Source organism: Cupressus sempervirens, chromosome 11, assembly GCF_028749045.1.
Source record: "Cupressus sempervirens isolate cs-2001-9-10 chromosome 11, ASM2874904v1, whole genome shotgun sequence".
NCBI lineage: Eukaryota > Viridiplantae > Streptophyta > Pinopsida > Cupressales > Cupressaceae > Cupressus > Cupressus sempervirens.
In genome coordinates this window covers 160143927-160167787 of record NC_143128.1, presented here as the reverse complement: position 1 = coordinate 160167787, position 23861 = coordinate 160143927, and the positions used below count along the sequence as shown (strand labels likewise).

General features: G+C 34.2%; 1 pseudogene; it reads left to right on the top strand.

Annotated features, from left to right (window-relative positions):
- Nucleotides 1-20266, top strand: part of LOC149528686 (protein CHUP1, chloroplastic-like) — a 35034-nt pseudogene extending 14768 nt beyond the window's left edge.
- The last annotated feature ends 3595 nt before the right edge of the window (nucleotides 20267-23861 follow it).

Below are 23861 nucleotides of genomic sequence, written 5' to 3'. Positions count from 1 at the left end.
CCTATCAAAATAGGATTTTCAACTTCTCATACAATGGCAAGAAAGTATTAGGAATATTTGATCTGATTGCATACAATCTTCAATTGCTAATTTTAGGCAATTGTTCTGATCCTTCTAATCTTGATCCTCTGAGATCTGATATCTGGTCATGTCTCTTGTCCCTTGTACTATTCTAATCAATTAGATATAAAATTACTTTTCTATTCCTCTAAGTCTTTCCTTCTTCATCGTGAATTTCACTATAGTCTTCCCATAAACTGTTCTCATCCATCCATGCAAATGGGGGTTTTGACCTCCTTTTAAAGATTGCAAAGACTTACGGTTAGGTATGGATCTATGATTCATATTGAATCTCAAATTCCTACTCATTCCTTGTATTTTCCTCATTGGTTGTATGCCTTCTCCATTTTTTTGATTGGTTGCATGCAAATCATATAGGGAATGTAAAAGATTCAATCTTATCCTTTTTCTCCTTTGAAATCCTTCTATGTCAGCTCCAAAAATGGTTTACATCTGAGTTTGTGAGGGCACAAACTTATATGTTGATTTTATGTTACTCAACACATACTGGACTATTGATGCTCAACACACATACTGTCCTGGATTGCTCGGCACCTATTACACTCTGTCTCACTTAGTACTCATATATGATTTTGGCTACTCGGCATATGAAGTGTTCTAACTTGCTCAACATTAACCATAACTCAACACTTCTATGTCACTTGGGACCTATATACTACTCGACACCTGAAGTCACTTGGCACCTATTGGAAATCTAACTTAGCACACACTGTGGCTTGGCATACATAGTGTACTTGGCCCCAATGTAGAAAGTGATTAAGTATGTTGAAACTCAAATGTCAAAACCATCTAAGCACCAACAACATGGATTCATGCATAATTTGTCAAAATAAAAAAGTAACTTCATCAAATAAAAGACTATACCAACCACTTCTTATACCAAATAGACCTTGAAATGGGTAAGCATGGATTATGTAGTTTGGTTGGCTGAGACAAAACATAGACTTGATAGTGTATATGTGATAGTTGATAGGTTTAGCAAAATCACTCACTTTGTGCAATGAAAAAATCTCATGATGTGTGCCACATAGCCAATATTTTCTTCAAGGAGCTAGTGAGGATCCATTGTTTTCCAATCAACATTGTTTTAGACAAAGATTCAAAATTCATGAGTCATTTCTCAAAGACTCTTTGGAAAATACTAGGCACTAGCATTTATTTATGGTATTCTTATCACCCACAAATAAATGGGTAGACTGAAATGGTTAATAGAAGCCTTGGGAACTTGCTTAGAATTTTCATGAAGGAATATTGTCAAATATGGGGGGTGAATGCACAAAGTTGGGTCACAATTCTGCGGAAGTCAAATCCACAAAATAAGACCTCTTAGAAATGGGTACCCGATTTTAAAAAATGGGCACCCATGTTTGGCTCAGGTGCTCGACCCTAAATTTAAAAAATGGGCACCCGTTATTTTTAAAAATTGGGTACCCATTTTTTATTTTCAAAAAACGGGTACCCATTTCTCAAAAAATTAAAAATTTGAAATTTTAAGAAACGGGCACCCATTTTTAAAAAATAAAAAACTGGTACCCGTTTCTTAAAATTTTAATTTTTTAAGTTTTCGCCAGATTTTACATGGTTCTTTTAGGTTTTCAAAACGAGTACCATTTTTTGAAATTCAAATAATGGGTGCCCATTTCTTACAACATGAGGAGATATTTTTTTTTTCCTGCCTCGGATTTTGGTTTGGGACAGGCTTGGTGAGACCAAGCCTATGCCTTGGCCTCTCAGGATTTGGCTAAGGCATTGAACTGACAAATTCATGCCTTGTCATAATTTTTAGAGGGTCTTCTCGATCAAATTTTTTTATGAAACAAAAACCCATTAGAGCTCTCACTGTCCTAATTTCAGAAATATAAACTTTATAGAGTTATGATTTTATTTACTATATTATTATTATTTTTTAATCAAAGGTGGTACCTAAATGTAAAATAGCAACGTTCACTAAAACTTTAATAAATTTTTTATTTTATATTTTTTCTTAAATTAATTTATATGTCATCAATCTACATTCAATTCTTTTGAAGTTAAAATAAAAAAAATGAAAAAAGTGAAATTTTGATCAAATTATGGTGTCCGTACACTAGAGGTTTTAAAATTTTCCTTTGTAGTCAATTAAAAATTAATAATAATAAAAATATTCATTAAAAAATTCAAGAAAAATATTCTCATCAATCTTTGGTGTGTCAGGTAACTTCATTTAAAAGGATTTGCAAAAAATCATTCATTTGTGTCAAATTATGGTGTCCGTACACAAGTGTGGTATGGTCTTGAAACAGACATTTTGAAAAAGTGGTTTTTAAAGATCCATACCAAAAAAATAATCTATCATATGGGTATATAAATCAATTACATATTTAAAAAGAAGATTCCAGGCACTACAATTTTTATTTTTGAAGTTTTTTTATAGTTAATCTCTAAATGGATCAAATTTTAGTATCAATTGAAAAAATATTTTAAAAATAGGAAAAACACTTCCACTTTTTGGTCAAAAGTGAGACCCAACTTCTTGCACTGACCCTGGGATGATATTCTTCCTCAAGCTAAATATGAATACAATGATACTCAAAATAGATCTACTTGCAAGAGTACTTTTGAAATTGTTTATGGGATATTCCAAGAGGTATATTGGAGCTTAGAATTTGAGAAAAACTACAGATAAAAGTGGTAATGTTGAAGAGTTTTGCATGTCTATGGAGGAGATTCATGATGCAGTAAATAAACCTTGACTGAGAATATCGATAAAATGAAGCAAAGAGATGATGAGAAGACAAGTGACTTACAATTAATTGAATGAGATGTCATTATGGTATAATCTAATAAATAAAAACCACCATAGGGAGAACCTCATAAGATATATATGTTGATCCCTTTTTATATTGACAAGGTAGTGACAAAACACTTATGTCATTACTCAACAGAGCTTAGTGCATGTCAAGTATGTAATACATGTCAAGCATAAGTTTTCAATAATACATGTTGAAAAATATACTTAGTTAGTGCCCAACACTAGTTTGTGCCAAGAAGATAGTTAGTGCTAAGTCACTCAATTACTGAGCAAGTCAATACAAGCTAAGTGATTCAGGTGCTAAGTAAAACAATGAATGCTGAGTCATTATGGAGTTGAATTACAACATTAAGGATATAGTGGCTGCTGAGCATCAGAGCTTTCAAGTGCTGAAAAAATGATTTTTTTCATAGTTGTTTGTAATGAGATAATTTCATATGTAAGCCATTTTTTGGCTGACTTAAGTGTTTTTTTATGGATTTAGAAGATAAGAATGGATGCATATCTATGAATCCCTATGCGTTGCATAAAGCAATCAGAAAAAAATGATGAATTAAGCATCAAAATGGATGAATCACAATCATTAATTCCTACCTAACCCTAGTGTACCAATGGTTTTATAAAGAGAGAAAATGCTAAAATGTTTGAGAGCCTGGTATGCATATGTGAGAGGAGAAGGAAGATTGCTAAGAGCAGATAAAAAACATTCATGGTGACTATGGAGGTTATGGTAGAGATATGAATTGTAGAATTAGAAAAAAAGTAAAGAGGTTAGAGGATAGAGAAGAAATATCAGATTAGAAGGATCAAGTGTACATAAGGAAATAGAGGATTTGATATCTAGAAGAGTAGTGCTAAGTGAAGGATCAATGCTAAAATATTCTAATAGGTGAATCAGAGAAAGTCTCTTAACAGAGTAGTCTTAACAGGCTTTTCCAAATCCTTTAAGAGAGTGCATACTTTATTGTGAGCTAAAGCCCTCTAACAAGGCACATTTTTACCATGGCATTGAAATCCTTTAATAGGGTAAGATTTAATAATCTTTTGAAGCCTTTAACAAGGTAGGCTTTTCATAGGGTGATAGCCTTTAAACAAAGATCCATAGAGAGACATTAGACATAGATAATTACATATATACAAATAGCTATGAAGTGAGAAAATAAAAAGATATATGTCCATCTAAATGGGGAGATATATTGGGATAGAAAGATATGAAAAGAGAACCAAATAGATATATATAGACAGGGAAATATGATGGGATAAAAATATAGATTTAGAGTTTTACAGGTGTATGAAAGGGAGTGGTGGTAAGTTATAGATGGATAGAGAAGGAGAGTTTTCTAGATATGGAGGGGAGGGATGAAAAATATGGACAGAGATCAAGCTGTGTGTGTGTGTGTGTGTGTGTGTGTGTGAGAGAGAGAGAGAGAGAGAGAGAGAGAGAGAGAGAGTGCGTGTGTGTGTGTGTGTGTGTTTGTGTGTGTGTGAGAGAGGATACAATAGAAAGAGATATAGATGCTGAAATAAATTAAGGAGATCCAAAGAGGATAAGAGGGAAAGCCTAACAAAGGGATAAATACTTAAATTACCTTCCATACATTTGTGGCATGCACTCCTTTATATTTATAACCAAGAAATGACTGTTGTATATGGTTGAAATAACTTATGAATAAATCTAAGAGTATCACATATGGAACCAATGATGTTTGCGGCAATATAAGATACTATATTACTTGTAGCTCTATCTTATCTTACATCTTAGTATAATGAGATAATTTTAAATTGGGAGAAAATGGTACACTCTTTTTTTAGTATCTTAAATTAAAATTAACATTAAAATTACTTTAGAAATTTATTTGGATAAGGCTTGCCCCCAGTGTAGAGTGCAAGTGGAAGAGCAAAAGTGAATGGATGGATAAGTGGAATTGGAAGAAACTGGATACATGATAAGAAAACAAAGGGAGGACTCAAGCATCTAAATACATGGATTGTATCCCTTGATATTTATTTCTCTTTCTTTGTTATTTCGAAGGAATTTTTACTATTTTCTCATAGATATCAGTATGATAATGAAAGGAAGAATGAAATGGGTTCAGAAATGGAGGTCAAGGACTTCTGACTAAGTTTGGTTAAAGGGGTTGGAGTGGTTGGGAGGAAGACTGGTTGATGGATGCTAGGTTGGAAGACTTGTGGATGAGTGGATGATGGAGCTGTAAAGATCATCATTGGCACATACCTTGAAGGGTGATGGAAAAGAAGAAATTTTGGGGGATATGTAGGAAAAAGTTTGAAGTTTGGGATATAGGAACCCAAAATGGATGAAGGAGATGATGGATTTTGGGGCATAAGGACACAAAATGGAGTTGGTAAATGGAAGTTTTGACAATTTTTGATAGAAGGAAGCCTTTGGATGCCATTTTGAAATTTTCATTCAAATTTATTTCTTAATTAACTAGCTTTGGAATCCACATAATTTTTGTAATTTGTTTTTTCAGCCTGTGTGCCCTTTGGACTTTTTTCTTTCTTTTTTATCACATTTTTCTTTTCTTGAACATGTCTTTTAGAGATGACATGTTGATCCTTGGATTTGTATGGATATTTTTCTTGATTCACTTTATCTTTGGCATCCAAGTTACTTCCATTGGCCACGGTATAGGTGTATGAGGATACATGGAATGGAGAGATTATGGATTAAATTATTGATTATAAAAGTTGGAAGAAATTCAAGTATCTATGCCTTGACTCATCTTTATTAGGAGCTTGAGGGGACTGGAAGAATTAGATATGGCGGATTGATGTATGTAAGGACACAAAATGGATGGAAGGGATGAAGGGTTTGGATTTGGAACATAACAACCCAAAATGGACAGAAATGATGAAGGAAGCAGAGTATGGATATAAGGTCCAAAAATCGACTTGGAATATGGATGATGTGAACATTTAGTTTTGTATGGAGAAATTTGGATTTGGAAGGAGTGGGTGGTATATCAACATCTGGAAAATGATATTTTTTAGTAGATAATATTCGCTAATTGGCTAATTTTAGGAAATTTTGGCTAATAATTTAGTTCTTAAAAATATTTAAGATCACTACATTTTTATTAAATTTAGTTATAAAAATATTTAAATAGTTAAAGATTCACAAATTAATAAAAGAAATTATTTTTGTTTTCCAAAATAATGTAAGATTCGGCAATATTTTTATATCTCATTTTCGAGGGGGGTTGCTTAAAGTTTACCTTGATTCTTGAGACATCATTTCTTCAATAAGATACTTATTATTTTCAATACAAGATACAAGTTCATGTATATGGGTTTCATGAGAGATTGAGTAGGTGTGACAAGATCTCATGGAGGATTAGGATCACAAGGGGGATTATCAGGGATAATAGGATCATGAAATTGATTTGGATTATGAAATGAAAATAAAGGGGTACTTTGATCTTGATTTATAAGAGGATAATGTATTGGGATGGAAGAAATGATTGGATCATATAGTGGAATAGAATCATATAATGGAATAAAATCATAAAATGGAGTGAAGGGAATGGAACCATGAGATGGAGTGATTTGATCTTTACATGGACAAGTATTAGTGGATGGAGTGGAAGGAATGTCTTCATGAAGTGGAGGATCAGTGGATGCTAGCTCTTGAGATGAAATGGAATCATAAATGGGTGCTGTAGAGGGAATGTCTTGATCCAGATTAGGAAAGGAATCATGAAATGGATTATGAGGGATAAATATATTTTGAGGGATAAGGGATTTATGGGATGGGGAATTGGTTGGGGATGAATCCATAATGGCATTCTTTGGAACAAGTTCTCGACATGGCATTGGGTGTATAACTTTGGGTGATTGGATCATTTTAATTTTGTATTTGAGAAAAATAAGGTGTGAATGATGGAAAATTTGGAGGATTAGGATTGTGTGAATGTTGAGATATAGGTAGGGGATTGAGATGATGGTTTTGGACATTAAGCTGAAAGTATGGGGAATTAAATGGAGGATTCAGGTTGGTTGGAACATGGGGATTATGGATTTGGAAACATGGGGGGAAATTTTTTTGAAATTGAGAACATTGCAAATCTTGTCATGTTGAAATATTAAATGCAGATAGTCATTTGCCCCTGGAGCCAAATGCCCACCTACCACCTTGACCACGTCAAAAATATTAATGCTTAGTAGGTGAGTTTCAAATTTTGAAAAGAGGGGGAAAACATTTTTGAAATCTAAATATTTTAGGGTTATTTTAGGGTTTTCTGGTTGAAGCTGAATGCTCCCAAATTTTGTAATAGTTTTATCATATTTAAATAAGCAAGAAAGCAAGTAGGCATACTTAAAGACATGCTACCACGATTTTTTCTAGATCAAGAAAATCATCTTTAATCACCATGACTATTAACTCTTTGCCTATTTTTTTTCAATTTGTCACCATCATATTCAGGGAAGGATGGGTTAAAGTTCGGGTAGAAAGCATGGACAAGGGGCAGTATATTATAAATCCCCCTTGGCGCCCCACAATCTATTTTTCTTCCTTTATTTATTGAATTTGAGAAGTTTATTATTGAAAGCTTCACATTTTGGCTCTATGGTTTTAATGTTTGAAAAATCTAAGTTGTAATTTTGGTTTATAGCCCACCTAGTTTTGTCTTTAGCAAGTCGTCTCTTTGTTACTCTCACTGAGTTTTGTATGTAGTTATTATCGAGCTCACTGGGCATCCTCTTCTACCAAGCACCACTCTGTAGTGGATACCAAGCTCAATCAGCATATAATTGTGCCAAGTTGCCCTTTTTTCTGAGGTCACTCGGCTCCCTCTTGGACCAAGCTAACTTGACACCCACTGCCTGTCACTCAGCATAATTTCATGCCGAGAAAAAATGTCAACCAACACCTTCATGTGTGGAGAATTTTTTTTAGGTTTGCAATTTTATTTTTCACATGGTATTATAGCTTTGAGGCCCCACATCTATAGTGACTTAGGGAATTTTTTCTCTGGGATATTTGACATGGCAGGAGATACAGGAAAGATATGGTAGCAAATACCATCCTTTAATGGAAAAAACTATGACACATGGGCAAAGGAGATGAAAACGATAATGGTTGTAAATGATTTATGGGAGCTTGTGATAAATGGGTTCAATGATTTGACAGACCCAACTTAATACGCTACTCTCAAAAATCCACAAAAGACTTAGTAGAAAGAGTTAAGGAGAAAGGATGCTAAGGCATTAAGTTTGATTGAGGTAGTGATGACAAAGATAGTTTTTCCCAAGATTGTAGAAAAAAATTATGCAAAGGAAGCATGGGATATCCGTGAGATGAAATTTAAGGGGACTAATAAGGTTAGAGTAGTGAAGCTACAAATGATCAGAAGAGAGTTTGAGAACCTTCAGATGAGGGACAATGAACCTACTGGAGAGTTCAGCTCACAAATCTCCACTTTGATAAACTAGCTCAAATCAAATGGAGATGACTATGATGAGGAGAGGATTGTAGAGAAGATACTGAGAAGTTTTCCTCAAAAATATGACAACCTTGTGATGACCATTAAGGAAGCAAAGGACCTCACCACGTTTACCATGGATGAGTTGATGGGAACTCTTCAAACCCATGAGCATTGAATAAATAGATCTGCTATAACTTCTCAAGAGTAGTCTTTCAATGCTCAAGAGAATTCATGAGGCATGGGGGGAGGTAGAAATGGCATTGGTAGAGGCTCAAGAAGTAGAGGTCATGGAAGGAATGGTTAAAGGAATGCTAGTGTAGAAAGCATAGGAAAAGCAAGCAACCAAGAGGAAGCAAGCACCTCTCAAAAAAACTCTAGAGGAGGTAAGAAGAATTACAACTCCAATAAGAGTAATTTTGAATACTACTACTATCATAAGTATGGGCATTGTGCAAGTGAATGCTAGAAGAAATAGGGTGATCAATCAAAGAAAAATGCTAATGTGCCTAATGTGAACATGGGAAGTGCAAACAATCCCATAGCTTTCATCATGTTTAACATCGGTGAAGAAAGAAGCCCTAAGTTATGGTACCTGGAAAGTGGTTGTAGTAACCACATGAGTGGTAATGAAAGTTTATTTTCTTTCATTGATAAGACTTTTAAGTCTAAAATTAAGATAAAAAATAATAGAACCATTCCCATAGTGGGCAAAGGATCTATTATGGTCTACATAAAGCAAGGTGAGAAGGAGTTACAAAATGTGTATTTTTCCCTTTATATGAAGTACAACTTAATGAGTGTTGGACAACTCATTCAAAATGGATATGAAGTGCTGATGGAAAATGACAAGTGTGTGATTGATGAGGAAGATGGGAGTAATAGATTACTTGCAGCAGTCCAAATAACAAAGAAACAGATGTTCCCATTGAGGATAGAGACATGTTTCTCTTCTCAAGTCAGTATTGCACCTCCCAAGCATGCATTTACAATAGTACATCAGCAGTAAACTCTTAGGAGTGTGATTAAAGACCCCTCCAAGCTTTGACATATCAAGAATGGACATCATGGCTTTGTTGATTTAAATTTTTTGTCCAAGAAAAGAATGGTAGATGGTTTGCCAAGCATTGTAGATTCATATGAAAAGTGTGAGGCTTGCATATTGGGTAAGCAACATAGGCTTCCCTTTAATTCTAGAAATTATAGAAGGGCTAGGGCACCATTAGAATTGGTTCATACTAATATGGTAGGCCCTATTAAAACTGCTTCTATTGGGGGGAGTACTTATTTTATGACATTCATAGATGATTTTAGTCATAGGACTTGGGTGTATTTTTTGAAAAATAAATTTGAAGAATTTGACAAATTTGTTAAATTAAAATCCCTAGCTAAAAAGAATGTGGAAACTATGTAAAAGTCCTTAGATCAGATAGAGAAGGTGAGTATACCTCCAATATGTTTGTAAGGTTTTGTAGGTAGAATGGCATCAGGAAAGAACTTACAACTAGTTATACTCCACAACAAAATAGAGTGACTCAGAGAAAGAACAAGACCATTGTTGAAATGGCAAGAAGTATGATGAAAGAAAAAGGAATTCAAACTAAATATTGGGGAGAAGCTATAGCAACAATAGTATATTTTATCAATAGGTGTCCAACAAAATTAGTTCATGACAAAATAGCTCTTGATGCTTGGTCAAAGAATAGATGGATAGTTGAGCACTTGAGAGTGTTTTGATGTGTAGCATATGCACATGTGCCTAAGGAACAAAGGCAAAAGCTAGATGATAAAGGTGTGAAGTGCATCTTCATAGGGTACAACTCAAAATCAAAGGCTTATAGATTGTATGATCCAATTAACAAGAAGATAATCATTTCAAGAGATGTGGAGTTTTTAGAAAATCAATCATGAGATGGCTCGGTAGATGAATCCTCAAGCACTTCAACTAAAGTGCCTACTATTGAAGAGGAAGAAGATGGCATTGATGATAAGAAAGAAGATGGAACAATAAATATGGATTGCAGACAAAGGAAAAAAGGAAAGCAACCCTTAACATGTCCAGCAATAGCTCCAAGCTCTTCAAGACAACCCCGGGCTAGTATTCAAAAGAGTAGCAACAACAATAATAATAATTTAGATCCCACTTTTGCCTCCTTATTGCCAAAAAAGACCAAAATTCTAAGGGAGATATACCAAGAAGAAAGGTATGATGAAGATTATGATGAGAGTCTAAATTTTACATTATTTTCTCATAGTGATGCAACTTATTTTGAGGAAGTTGTGAATGAGGAGAAATGGTGTCATATAAATTGAAGCCCAACAAAAATGGAAGGTATTTTAAATAGATGTGAAGTCTACCTTCCTGAATGGTGTATTGAAGGAAGAAGTATATGTGGAGCAACCAACTAGTTATGAAGTTGTAGGTGAAGAACACAAAGTTTACAGATTGAAGAGAGCTCTTTATGGGCTCAAGCAAGCTCTAAGGGCGTGGTACAATAGGATTGACTCAAATTTGATGAGGAATGGCTTTAGCAAAAGTGATGGTGAGCCCACACTTTACATCAAGGCAGAAAATGGTAATGTGTTCATTGTTGTCTTATATGTAGATGATTCAATCTTCACTAGAAATGATAATTTCCTACTTGGTGAGTTCAAGGAGGCTATGAAAATAAATTTGAAATGACAAACCTAGGTCTCTTGAAGTACTTTCTAGGCATAGAAGTAAAACAAATGCATAATGACATCTTCATCTCTCAAGAAAAATATGCAAGATAGATTTTTGAGAGATTCAAAATATAGAACTATAAGGCAGCCCCAACACCAACAACAATATGCCTAAAGTTGAGAAAGGAATATTCTAGCAAAAGTGTAAATATGACACTATACAAGAGTATGTTTGGAAGTTTGATGTATTTGGTTACAACTCAACCAGACATAATGCTTGCAATAAGTTTGATTTCTAGATTAATGGAAACACCAAAAGATTCCCATTGGCAAGCAAGAAAGAGGATCCTAAGTTATGTGAATGGTACAAAGGGATTTGGGATTTTTTATATTGTAGTAAATGAGTTCAAGTTGGTTGGTTACACAGATAGTGATTGGGCTAGAAGTTTAGATGATAGGAAGAGCACTTTTAGATACATGTTTCATATGGCATCAGGTGAAACTTCATGGGAATCCAAGAAGCAACCTATTGTTGCTCAATCTATAGAAGAGGCTGAATACATAGCAGAAAATGCAACATGTCAGGTTATTTGGTTAAGAAAGATCTTGATAGATTTGAATGAAAGGCAAGAGGATGGAACCACAATTTATTGTGAAAACATCTCATCAATTGTATTGTCCAAGAATCCAATATTCCATGGGAGAAGCAAGCATATAGAGATCAGATATCACTTCATTAGAGAGTTGGTGGAGAACGGGCATATCAAAATGGATTTTTTTTTAAGTTTGAGAAATAGCTAGTAGACATTTTCACAAAGCCATTAGGCATTGGAACTTTTGTACACGTAAGAGATAGTCTTGGTGTAGTTGATTTGGATCAAGATTGATCCTTATTTTTTTGGCTCGGGACAAAGGGGGAGTGTTGAAATAATAAATGCAGATAGTCATTTTCCCCTAGAGCCAAACACCCACCTACCATCCTGATCATGTCAGAAATATTAATGCTCAGTAGCTGAGTTTCAAATTTTGAAAACAGGGGAAAAATATTTTTTGTAGAGAGACAAAAGGAATTAATCGAATTCATTCAAATAGTTGAATAGTTGCAGAGCAAAGAAGTGCAAGAATATAGAGAAAAGAAGGAAATTGATTAGTAGATCTAGTCATTCATAAGATAGAAGGAATTTTATTCTTATTTCTGTAGATGCACATGTTTCCTCTTGTCATTCTATAAGCTCATTGTTTATTGGATTTGTCTTGTGAAGCAGTGATTGCTCCAAGCATTATTGTATGCAACCATTAGAGATGCAAGTTAAAAATTTTAAGTTTTATCAATATGAATATTTTAGAGTTTTTTGGTCAAAGCCGAATGCTCCTAGATTTTGTAATAGTTTTATCATATTTGAATAGAAAGAAAGCAAGAAAATAGGCATACTAGAATCTATTGTTCTTCTTTTATTTATTGCATTTGAGAAGTTCATTGTTGAAAGCTTTGCACTTTGGCTCTCTCATTTTAATGGTGGAAAAATATAATTTGTACATTTGGTTTACAACCCACTCACTTTGGTCTTTACCAAGTCCTCTCTTTGTTACTCTCACTGAGTTCTACCTGTAGTTATTACCGAGCTCACTCAACATCCTCTTCTGCCAAGCACCACTTTATAGTGGCTATTGAGCTCACTCAACATTGGTTGTTGCCAAGCTCACTCGGCATATACTTGTACCAAGTTGCCCTTGTTTTTCGAGTTCACTCAACTTCCTCTTGTGCCAATCTAACTAGAGACCCACTGCCTATCACTCAATATCCATTGGTGCTAAGCAAAACTGTCACTTGACACCTTCATGTGTTGAGCAAAATTTTTAGGTTTGTGATTTTATTTTTCATAGCCTCGGCCACCTAATTTGAGGTGAAATGATTAATTTCAATTAGTTTTGATTATCATAGTTGAATTTTCTCAAATTTGAGGTATTTTTCCATTAAAATTTCCATTAATTATTGGACTTACAATAGTTATTAATTGTCCAGAAAATATTGTTGGAAATTTTTTTTGCTTGGGGAGGCGTGTGGAGATTGATTGAGTATTGCGTAGAATTTTCCTGTAGGACTTAATTTTACATGTCTTTGTTGATATGTTGTCATTAAAAAAATAAAATGATGATGGACCAATCATCTCTTTGAGGAATAAATATATATGTTTCTATTATCTCAATTTTTATCAGAATTAACATTACAGGAAATCCTAGTCATAAGTGTTTTCTTTTATTCATTTTTAATTGAACTTATTGCAATAAATTTTATGTCAAATTTTCTAAGGTGATTTCCTTGTGTTTTTAACTCTTGTTTTCTTTATTTTGTAGTTCTCAAAGTCATTTTTTAAAGGAGATTTTGGATTTCCTTTCTTTGAAGAATGAAAGAGGTTACATTGTTTTGGATGGATTTCTTAAATTAGTGGGTAAGCGAGAAAATATAAAATTTACATATATGATGGTAAAGATAGGCCTTTCTATTAGCTTGTCTATTGTATTTTATGTATTGACTCAACTTAGAAGCAAGACGTAACTTTATGTTTTTCCTTTTATTGCTACCTCTTCCTTTAACTTGTCACATAATGATTTTTATTGATTAGCAACTTCTTGTCCTATTTTATTTTTGTACACTTTGTATAATTAGTCAATAAGAACTGCCAAGGTCTAGAGTACTTCCTAAATTTTTATTGAGGTTTAGATGTAATTAGTTACAAATACCATACATTAGGTAAAGAGAAAAGTCTTCTTGTTAGTACAAGATGAGTCAAATTAGCTAGTCCTTATTAAGCGACCTAGAAGAGGCACAAATTGTAATATGATTATTGGAGTAGGGTAACATGTATGGTACCCTGGTGAATATGAAGGAATAGAATTTTAACTTTAAGTTTAGACCCCTTAAACAAAAAAAAAAATCATGCTATGCCTTGGTGGGATTTGTAGTTGCAGGAGGAGGTTAAAAGAGTTGACTGCCATAGTCCATCATCGAGTAGGAAAAACTTGCCTAATGATGAATAGCTTCTCCTGCTAGAATTTTGTGATCTTGTATTGGAAGAGTTTCAATTTCCACCCCAAGAGGAGTCTTCTAAAATTGTAATGCATAAGCATGATAGGCATATGCATCAGGAGGCAACGAAAAATATGAGAGCAGAAATTGAAAGATTGAGGGCTTGAGGGATTAGAAAAAGCTTCTTTGGTTAACAAAGAGCTTAGATGTGCTAGACCAATCATTAAGGATCTACAAAGACATGTAGAAATGGATGATAAAGAGTCAAATGAGAAACTTCATATGCTTCAACAAAGAATCATAGTTCTTGAAGATAAGGAGAAAGATTCTTTTGAAAAGAATTTTGAATTGGAGAAAAAATTATAGTAGTTGAAAGAACTAGAAGTGGAAGTAGTTAAATTAAGAAGAGCCAAAAAGGAGTTGCAACAAGAAGTGGGGGTTGATAGTGAAACTAGACTATGCAGAAGAAAAACTCAATTCCCTTTCTAAAATTACCAAAGTACATTTTTCTATCTATATTTCTCTAGGTCTATCCAAGTTGTATCTAAGTCATAAGGTTTTTCCAGTTACAACTTTGTGTTTGAATTTTTCTCTATGTGTCTAATGTGGTTCATTGGTTTGAACAAAAGGTATTGATTTTTTTTCTAAAACTACAAACATAGGTTTTTGAGAAGAAAAGAGAGGTAGTCAATTTATTGAGTCATAAGAATAAAGATCTATCAAAGTGAATAGGACTACAAGATAATTAATTTAGTGAAGTTGTGGAATTAGTTTATTTGAGATGGGTTAATGCATGCGTATGTGATGAGTTGAGGAACTACAAAGCTCCTCTAAGGAAAGTGACTACACACAATCTCACCAAATACTTGAGCCCAAGATCATAGGAGAAGGCAAAACAACTTATGTTAGAATATATTGCATCAAAAAAATTTCACAGATAATGACTTTGAGAGTGCATCATCCAAGACATCCACACTTTCTAAGAATATTGATTTTGATTACTTTTCTTTGGATAGTGCATCTAGCAAACAAACCAAATAAAAAGAGTTTATCTTGATCTACAAAGTTAGAAGATGTGGAAGAAGTAAGGAAGGCTCTCCAGCATTTCTAGGTGGATCAACATAGGATAGAAGAGGAAATGGTTCTATCAATGGGAAAAAGAACCCATGACTTAGATGTTCCATTGACTTCATTAGAAGGGACGTTGATTCTGACACAAGGACGTAGTTGATTCTAATACATTACTTGATGCCCATGATATAGCAATGTAATTTCTTGAGGCACATGATGTAGAAATGCCATCATCTATTTCATCTTAAAGAGATATGAGTAACATGTTAGAATCATCTTTGAAATTGTAGGATTCATCAATTAGTGTGACAATTTCCCTTAGAATTGAGTCAAAGCCTATCTACAAATATAGGCATTGGTTAGCATTGCAATGAGAGAATGTTATTAAAGGAAAAACATAACAAATATTGAATGAGAAAAAATTTAGAAAAATTTAAAATAGAAACACTTAGTGAAGATGTGAGACTAGAGAATCTAATAGGAAAGAAGGTCCTAGAAGCTCTTGAATTTTGAGATTGTGCCCATGTGACAATCCAAGTGAAGAGACAAAATTCAACAAAATGAAACTTACAAAAGTACAAAAGAGGCCCCAAAGGTTGGAAAGGCACCCCAAAAGCCTTCCATGGGTTCTCTAACACACAATGGTATTCCATTTAAAGCTTCAAGTGACATTCGCATGCCAACTCCTCCACCCATACCCCCATCTATAGCTTTTTTGGGTATGCCTCCCCCTCCACCACCACAAATAGGAGATAAAGTTCATAGAGTGCCACAAGTAGTTGAGTTTACCTATCTTTTGTGAAAAGAGAAGCCCAAAAGGATGTCATTGATGTGAGATCCCCCACATCCAACAATGTTGTAGATGCTCATAATAACTTAATTGGAGAGCTTGAGAACCGATCTACAAATCTGTTAGTTGTAAGTTTGTAGGGAAAATATAAATAAATCTATAAGGAACAAAAGTGGAAAACATATTGGAAGAGAAAATAACTTTTATTTATTAATTTGGAATACAATTACCTCTCTATATATAGAGACATTTGCATTTTTTAGAACTAAGAAAATCTCAATTGATTTCATGTGTGGAGGAGGTAAAAGATGACAGAAATACAAGTTTTCTCAGTCACCAATTGATGGGCTAGAAGTTGTCAATAATAGCCTTCCATTGAGTTGTAACAAACATCGATAATTACTCATTCAAATGTGGAATTATTCCAACACCTTTCCTTAATTTATACCACTAATGTATCTTTAAGTGGGAGAAATTACAATAAGAAATTTAAATAGGATAGGTCCAGGCAATAAGCCTTTTGAGGTACCCATTTACACCATAGTTTTTTTTTGGTTACCCTTATCACTATCACTATGGAAAATTCATTCATGTCTTTATTATACTTTTGGGTTTTTAATTAGTTCACCCTTAACCTTTTGGGATTTCCCCCAACTAGTGCAACTACTCTACTTTAGGGATTTTCACCCAAACAAGTGGTTTTCTCTTACCACAAACCCTTTAGTGATAATTACTCATTCAATGGTGGAATTATTCCAACACAAAACATATTGAAAGAGAAAGATATCATTTTTTTTGATAGATTATTGCACTATAATTACCTCTCTCTATATAGAGACCTTTACATTTTCTAGAACCAAGAAAATCTCCACTGACTTCATATATGGAGAAGATAAAGATGACAAAACTGCAAGTTTACTTAGTCATCAATTAATGGATTGGAAGATGTCAATAACAACCTGTTGTTTAGTTGTAACAAAAAATGATAATGACTTATTCAACAATGGAATCATTCCAACACCTTCCCTTAATTTCTAGCAAGAATGCATCTTTAAGTGGGAGAAATTATTACAAGATTTAATTCAAACATCAACCTCTTTGAGATACAACAAGGTTCTAAACTTGAGAAATTTGACAATAGATAATGCTTTGGTAAATGTATCTACAATTTCATCTTTAGTGCTACTAAACTGTAGGTCCACTACTTCACTCTCCATTAAGTCATGAAAGAAGTGATGATGAAATTCAATGTGTTTGGACCTAGCATCATATACAAGATTTTTTGTGAACTTGATGGTGCTTTGGTTGTCACAGAATATGGTGGTTGGATGAGCTTGTTGATGATGTGTCTCTTGAAGTAGTTTACTGATCCATAGAGCTTCTTGAGATTCCTTTGATGCACCAATCTATTGATTAAAGTGACACTATTGATTACTTCTTGCTACTCTAAGAAATTGGTCTAGATCCAAGATGAAAGATGTATCCTGTAGTTGTATTTATATCATCAATATCTCCTACATAATTAGAATCCATATAACCTGCTTTAAAGTAGGTTCTCCTTCATGTTTGTACTAAATCTCAAGCTTGGAAGTGCCTTTGATGTAGTTCAAAATCCTCTTAGCAACATTCCAGTGATCATAATGTGGATTTTCCATGTACCTGGATACAACACCAATAACATATGAAATATTTTGTCTAGTTATGGTAAGATAAAAGAGAATACCAACAAGCTACCTATATAATTTTTCATCCACCTTCTTTTTAGTAGAATGAGTTCTTGAAGGGTTTGTGGTAATCCAAAACCATTTGTTTAGGTGAAAAAGTTAAAAGTCTATTGAAGGGTTTGTGGTAAGCCAAGACCACTTGTTTAGTTGAAATCACCTAAACAAGTGGTTTTGGCTTACCACAATTTCACCTAAACAAGTGGTTTTTCTTACCATAAACCCTTCAATAGATTTTTAGCTTTTTCACCTAAACAAATGGTTTTGAATTATCACAAACCCTTCAAGGACTTAGGAAAAAAAATCATTTTGACGATGGAAAAATACTTTCTTTAAGCTTTTCTCTTTAATTAAGTGTCACTTTTCATGGGTGACTTGCTAGATGATGATTCTAATTTTGCATGAACCATTTGTAACCCTTCCTGAGAGTTCACATTTTTATATGTTTTGATTATTCCTCACACTCAAAATTTTTTATCTAAATAAATCTTTAATCATACCTATGATGTTTTTCCAACTTGATCCATAACTCCATTCAATGTCCATTTTGAAGGATTTCTCCACATAATTATTTTTACACTCTATGTTCCAACATGTCTTTTCACAATGACTCTTTAATCCATAAAGACTATATGGATGTAGATCCCAACACATGTCTTTTGTGTGCCTTTTCTTGTTACAATTTGAACATTGCATATATTATTTACATTGAATTTTTTTGATTGAATCCATATAATCATTTCTTTCATCTGTCATATATCCTAGTCCTTCATATATTAGCTCTATAGGCTCTATGATTCCTTGTTCATGTTTTCCCAATACTTTATCTTTGTAACCCATTTTCTTCATTATATTCCATCCAACATTCTTATTATCACAACTAATAGTAGGAGACTTTGGCCCACCTTCTCAATTGCTTGTCATCTTACCCAATCTACATTAAAGGGGGTTATACTGTTGTTCTAATACATTTGTGGTTCAATGGTTCGATAGTGTGAACTATGTATTTAGTGGTTGATCCTATGTAGAAGATGATTGCAGTGGCTAGCTACCTATGCATTTTGGTGAGATGGATCATCTACCATATATACATGCTCAGTTCATGCCTTCTTCTTCTATGGAGTTTCTTCAGATCTGTAGTTTTTTTTCATTTGGAAGATTTGAAAAGCTACATGCTTTAGTGATGCTTCGTCATGATCACTCCTTTGTTCCTATTTTATGGGACATTCCCCTAGTTGGAGGTTTTTTCAGTTCTTCACTAAGTTACCTCTTTTTGGGGGAGGGTTGTTTCCGCATGGTTTTCTCTCTTTCCCCATTTTTAGAAGTTGCATTTTGTTGCATTGTACGTGGGTACCTAACATGGCCTTATTGTCGGGACCCATTATGCATTATGCATTCATCTTAGTTTTGTGAGCTTAAGGAATTTCCCTAAGTTGCACTTAAGGGGGGGTGTTAGAGTAAATAATTAATTACTACTTATTTAATCTATTACTTAAGCTTACTTAGGTAAATACATTCATTAATTAGTTGTAGCCTAGGAGTTTGTTCTAAGTTGTTGACAATATGGGAGTTTTTTCTCTTGTAATTCATACTTATCCTCTCACATTGTTTGAGGACTTTCCACCTTATGTGGATGTATGCTTAGTTGTCACACTTATCTCCTAGTATCTTCTAGCTTGTTCTAGAAGTTTCCTAGAGCTCTCTATATTTGGGCTCTCTCATAGTATTCTCATAACATCAATTCTCATTGTAAATACATTTTCTCTTGTATTTGTAGACTTGTTCTCTCTCATGTCCATTTAGGGTTTTTCCCTTGCTCCACACTCTTCTCTCCTTGGCTTCTCTTTGATAGGTTTTCACATGCATGTGATCTTGGGCATCTTCGGAGTTGGATTTCATCAACTCCAACTTCCCTTCTCTTGAGTAATTTTTTACGAGGCACTTTTTATTCTCCTTTGGGTAGCAAGTTCAAAAAATAAAACAATCTATTCCATTGCCCATCTTTTCTTTCCAAAGACCTAGAGGCTTCTTAGATACTCGTCAATCAAATTATAACCTATAATGAAAAGATTCACACAAAAAATTTTGCCACAGCCCAAGAGTCAATTATACTCTGATACCATGTGGAAAAAATATAAATAAATCTAAGAATAAGGAAAAATAGTAGAAAACATATTGGAAGAGAAAATAACTTTTATTGATTAATTTGAAATGCAATTACCTCTGAATATATAGAGATATTTACATTTTCTAGAACCAAGAAAATCTCAACTGACTTCAAGTGTGAAGGAGGGAAAGATGAAAGAACTGCAAGTTTACTTAGTCACCAACTTATGGGATAGAAGTTTTCAATAATAGCTTGTTGTTTAGTTGTAACAAACATCAATAATTAGTCATTCAAAGATGGAATTATTCCAAAAATGTTCCACATTTTTAGTGATAGTTCAAATATTATTGATCTTAATTTCTATGGTATAGCTACATAGTTGTAGACATTACTTTCCCCATGAAAGAAAATGGAATGGTTTGTTCTAATATCTTGCACAATTGCAGGTCAAAGCTGATGTAGAAACTCATTGTGGCTTTGTTCAATCACTAGCTAATGAATTTCATCTAGCCATCTATACAAACATTAAAGACTTTGTTAACATTGTATACTAATTGGATGTATAATTTTTCCAATCAATTGAGATGTATGTGGAATTCTTTATCTACCTTGTAGAAAATGTGCTATAGATTTGCAATTACTATATTACCTCTACCATCTCATTCTTTCAATGATCAAGTGCTTGGTTTTGTTGATAGCACTATGGTTGGAACTACTAACTAATCCTTATGGCCCTAATATTTATCAACTAATTTGAAGCCATCAAAATTATATCACAACATTGCATGGAGACATTCTGTCAAACATTTTGCATGTGTTGAGAGATTTGACATAATAAGTCACTATTGCAGATCATCAACAACTAGCTGGCTATTCCATTTTTTTTTTTCATAAAATTTAACTAAATGCAACTTATAATTTAGTTCTTTAATTAGTCATTTAGATAATATCCAATGTGAATTCTCCTATCTACAATATATAAATTGATTAATTTTCCTATAAACTTCATACCATGAGAACATGTAGCCACTATGAACACATTGAAGCATATGGCGAGCATGAGTGGTGGTCAAGGAGGCTCTCAAAATTTGAATTCTGAACAGGGTGGGATACCTCTTGTTTGTCAAGATTGGATCCTTAGACTAGAGCATGGGTCTTAGAAGGAGGACATTCAGGGTTTGAGTTAAGGGGATCCATCAAAAAATTTTGATGGGGACCTAGATGCTCCCCCCAAGGAAGTGGAAAAGATTCCTTTGGGTCCAAAATGTGGTTAGCCAGCTAAATGGTCTTCCCTTTTTGGAATCAAGCCTTAGGTCAGTCTTCTTTCCCACCTATTAATATTCTTCCAGAATTGGAGAAAGGTTGTTGTGCCATTGTCATCTCGGATGAAATCATGGATCATAGCATTCGATCGATGGCTTATATATTGATCAAAAAAATTTTGGGGCCTATGCTGAATATTGATGTTGTGAGGAACTTTATTAAGAAGAAATGGGCTCTTAAAGGTCAGGTCTTTGTCATGGCCATGGCCAAGGGTTTTTTTTTTTTTGAGTTCACCTACATGGAAGATCTTTCTTCCATTCTCATTGAAGGTCAATGGGCTATTAGTCGCTCTAGTTCAATCCTCTAGAAGTTGTCTTCCAAGTTGAATCTAAATGAATCTTGTTTTGTGCAAGCCCTTATTTGGGTTAAATTTCCTAAATTGCCTTTATAATACTAGAAGGAAGATGTGTTAGTGGGGCTAGAAAATTCTTTTGGAGAGCTACTATCCATTAATCCTATCACTGCCTCCAAAAGATGCCTCAACTATGCACACATTTTCATAGGGGTTTGATAAGGAATGAAAATGCTATAAACTATGTCTTTCGACTCAAAACTTGGGGTGCACACTCAAAAATTGATCTATGAAACTGTGCCTTTTGCTTGCGTCCTTTGTTTGAAGCTAGTCCATAAAGCTAATCAATGCCCAAAAGATGTTAAGCTAATGAAATGTCCCTTTTCTGATTTTACATGATATTTCAAGCCTCAAATCAGATGTTTAAAATCAAACAACTAATATCCCAAAGATCCACCAAATTTCTCAAGAAACCCCAAATCGGGTATGCTGAAAATAGTGCCAAAAGCTTCACAACTTCACAAATTATTAATAAATATGAAAATGGAAATTTTTACAGAAATTTCAGCAGCATAACAGCCTAAAAATTGACATTTCTAGATCCGTATAGCCTTTACACAACAGCTCAAAAATGTAGGACAAAAACTATGCTCATCGGGCTCCCGAAATAGTACAAAATATACCAGAAAACACCACAAAAACACTAATAATATATCTCAAAAGTTTAATCATGTCCCAATACATATATTCAGCTCTATTTTAACATTTAAAATTCTTATATACAGCAGCAACCCAAACTGATATGAAATACTCAATTGAAAACACCAAACTCATACAAAAAAACACACCCAAAAACTCACAAATTTGCACTATTCAGCACAAAGGCAAACTCTATATGAGCATGCACATGGAATAGCTTCAAACTCCTACTCTTAGCCTTCTTAGAAAACTAAAAACTCCCATTCTTTGGTCTCCTTCTCCACAAGTTTGGCAGCCTCTGAAGAACAACAAAGAAATGAGCAAAAATCAAGTTATGGAATGAGCCCAAAATGCCTCCAAACCCCTTAAAAGAGGGCATAACCCTAACTCACGTCCAAGATGGGTTAATAAAATATAATGTAATAATAATTTTTATTTATTATTCCATTGGTTTCCAAATATTAGCCCCTTTTTGCTGAAACTTCACCTTTTTGGAGCCTGCCTGCCTTAACAAAGTTTATTATTTTTATAATTATTTGAAAAGGGGACATGATAAGTCCTCCCCTCCCAAATATTTCTTGTCCTTAGGCAGTGAAAGTTGGAATTCTCAAGAATATGTGCTCCTTCCCAAGTTGCATCATCTAGTGGTAATCCTTTCCATTTGACCAAATGCTCTATGATGCTCCTGTTTCTCAATCTTTTCTCTCTTGTATCCAAAATCTCTTCTTGTATCAAAACTAATTTCCCTTCATCATCAAGAGGTGATAATTCAGTAGATACTATGGTTTGCTGGGTTAGAACCTTCTTTAGGCAAGATATATAGAAAATATTATGTATTTTGCTATTTGGTGGGAGCTCCAATTCATAAGCTACCTCTCCTACCTTTTTGATGATTTTATAAGGCCCATAGAACCTTGGCTTGAGTTTCTCTGCCCCATTCCTCTTCAAGGTGCTTTGCTTATATGGATGCAACCTAAAAAATACCAAATCTCCCACCTCAAAAGATCTTTCAATCCTTTTCCGGTCAGCATATATCTTTTGTTGGTTCTGTGCATGTTGTAGGTTATCCTTGAGGGACCTTATTATGTCTTGGCTTTGCTTGACGAAATCACTTGCTGCGGGTACTCTGCTATCAGAAAGTATTAGATCAACAAAGGAAAGGGCATCATAACCATAAAGAGCACAAAATTGAGGCATACCAATAGACATGTGATGAGATGTATTGTAACAATACTCCCCTAGGTGTAACCATTTCACCCAAGCATGTTGTTGATTTGAAACATAGTTCCTCAAATATCCCTCTATCCATTTATTAACTATCTCTGTTTGAGGGTGATAGCTAGTACTGGGAGTGAGTTTAGTTCCTACCAAATGAAAGAGCTCCTTCCAAAAAGAGCTGAGGAATCTACTATCCCGGTCACTAGCAATGTTTCTAGGCAAACCATGTAATCTAAAATTTTTCTTCAAGAACAATTCGGCCACTTGTGATGCCTTGAAATCAGATGTGATAGGAAAGAGATGTACATACTTAGTTATTCTATCTACCACCACATATATGCAATCCTTACCTTGAACCTTGGGCAATCCAGTGATGAATTCTATGGAAATACTTTCCCATTTTTGTTCGGGAATAGGAAGTGGCTATAACAACCCTGCAGGAAAATTTTGCTCACTCTTGCTTTGTTGGCATACCATACACTCCTTAATGTGTTTAAGGACATCCTCCTTCATACCCTTCCATGAAAACCACTCTCGAATTTTCCTGTATGTCTTGAAGTATCCCTGATGACCAGCCAAAGGTGTGTCATGAAAGGCCCTCAATATCCTCTCCTTAGTTTTTGACCCTG